The sequence below is a fragment of the Staurois parvus genome, unplaced genomic scaffold (assembly GCF_062004578.1).
Source record: "Staurois parvus isolate SC_StPar_1 unplaced genomic scaffold, SC_StPar_1.0 ptg000860l, whole genome shotgun sequence".
In the NCBI taxonomy this organism is placed as follows: domain Eukaryota; kingdom Metazoa; phylum Chordata; class Amphibia; order Anura; family Ranidae; genus Staurois; species Staurois parvus.
Genome location: NW_028318656.1, coordinates 2,020,001 through 2,022,500, shown reverse-complemented (window position 1 = coordinate 2,022,500; position 2,500 = coordinate 2,020,001).

Below are 2,500 nucleotides of genomic sequence, written 5' to 3'. Positions count from 1 at the left end.
GCAGTGCCCATCATTGTTGCCTATCAGTGCCCCCCCCCAGCAGTGCCCATCATTGTCGCACATCAGTGCCCCCCCCCAGCAGTGCCCATCATTGTCGCACATCAGTGCCCCCCCCCAGCAGTGCCCATCATTGTCGCACATCAGTGCCGCCCCGCAGTGCCCATCATTGTCGCACATCAGTGCCGCCCCGCAGTGCCCATCATTGTCGCACATCAGTGCCGCCCCGCAGTGCCCATCATTGTCGCACATCAGTGCCGCCCCGCAGTGCCCATCATTGTCGCACATCAGTGCCGCCCCGCAGTGCCCATCATTGTCGCACATCAGTGCCGCCCCGCAGTGCCCATCATTGTCGCACATCAGTGCCGCCCCGCAGTGCCCATCATTGTCGCACATCAGTGCCGCCCCGCAGTGCCCATCATTGTCGCACATCAGTGCCGCCCCGCAGTGCCCATCATTGTCGCACATCAGTGCCGCCCCGCAGTGCCCATCATTGTCGCACATCAGTGCCGCCCCGCAGTGCCCATCATTGTCGCACATCAGTGCCGCCCCGCAGTGCCCATCATTGTTGCACATTAGTGCCGCCCATCAGTGCAGCCCCACCAATGCACATCAGTGAAGGGGAAAAATTAACTGTTTGCAAAAAATTTTAAAATATAAAGAATTTTTCTCTTCTTCAAAATTTTTGCTGTTTTTTTGTTTATGGTACAAAAAAAATAAATGAATAAAAACCCCCCAGCGGTGAGTACATACCACCAAAAAAAGCTCTATTTGTGTGGAAAAAAAAAAAGATAAAAATGTCATATGGGAACAATGTTGCATGACCGCGCAATTGTCATTCAAAACGTGACAGAGCTGAAAGCTGAAAATTGGCCTAGGAAGGAAGGGGGTGTAAGTGTCCTGTATGCTAGGGGTTAAAGCCCCAAACATTCCTAAAAGCACCTCAGATTTAAAAACGTTTTGTTAAAAAGGTTTTTTTTTTTTTTTTTTTCTGGACAAGTAGGTGTCCATGAGGGACAATACGATTGGGACCCCGATTTAGTCCCTTGGACAAGCAGCGTTTAAAAAATATGTCCACACCCGTGATGTTGTAGAAGCACGTTATGCAGCATGCTAGATCCGGCGGATACGAGATATTACAAAGCACATTCTGAAATGGTAGGTATGAATCACATCCTAGAAGATTTGAGTAAGACGCCCGTGGGTAATAAACGGCACTTCCCATCGTGTCCTGGCATCGCATTCACATGCCAGTTTATGATGATGAATATTAATAAGAACACAGACCTGCAGACTATCGTCTGCAATGCTGTGTAAACATGCTGGGACTAGTAGTTCCACCAGAGAGACTGAAGAGACGAGAGTCTTGATGTGTATGGAACTTCCCTCTAAAAAGGTGGCCATACACACTACAATCTGATTACAAAATCTCTGTACAACCTCATTTACCAAAACTATGTAATATGAGGATGAACCTATACAGTGCAATCCATTTCTATACAATTGCAAAGGTCCTTGTACCACATTGATAGATCTAAAGGAGATTGTACAACCAAATTGCATAGAGTTAGCACAACTCCTTCCCGCCTGGCCTATTGTAAGATGACGGCTGAGTAGGATCCCTATTACCCTGGGAGGACATCATATGACGTGCAGCTCCGACAGGCCATGCTCTGGCACTGTCAGTGAGGTTATTGCTGGACACAGCCAATGACAGACAAGTACACCAGCTCACTGCCAGCGTCATGTGATCACTGTGACCAATCACTGTAAACAAGGAATGGCTTCCGGTAATGCCCTTCATTGCTTACAACTGTGATGATAGCTGTGATTGGTCACAGCGGTCACATGTAGACTGGACCCATCACAGCTGATCACAACACAAACTGCTGAATGAATCAGTTTCATTCAGTAAAAATGCTTGCTTATACCAATGAAAATTCATTTCTGTAAGCAATCATAATGCGTATGTAAAAAAAAAAAAAAAAATTCTGATAACTTGCCCAGAGAAGTACAACGTCACCATGTTTACTGCTGGTCAAGTTAGAGTCTCCAAGCACAACTCCTCCTGTAGGTGCCAGCCCAGCTCGTGTGCTGCATAGATGAGAACAAAGTAGGTCCGATTGGCTGCACTCCTAACAATCCACTTTTCTGAACCTTGATAAAACCAATACAGACAGTGGAAATACAGTGGGGGACTGGCAGGTAAATGCATTTCACGCCAAAGACAGCGCTTATTCAATACCATAACACTGTATTGCTTTGGTCACAGGAGAAAAAAAAAAAAAAAAAATTGTTAAAAATTATTCCTTAATCACCACCATGCCAGTTATATGATGCCGCTGTACTGCACTGGTGATAGAATGTAAAAACAAATTTAAAAAAAATAATTATAATATACACACACACACACACACACACACTATTATTATTATACAGTATTTATAAAGCGCCAATAGTTCGCTCAGCGCTGTACATTACAAAGGGGGACAGAACACGTGAC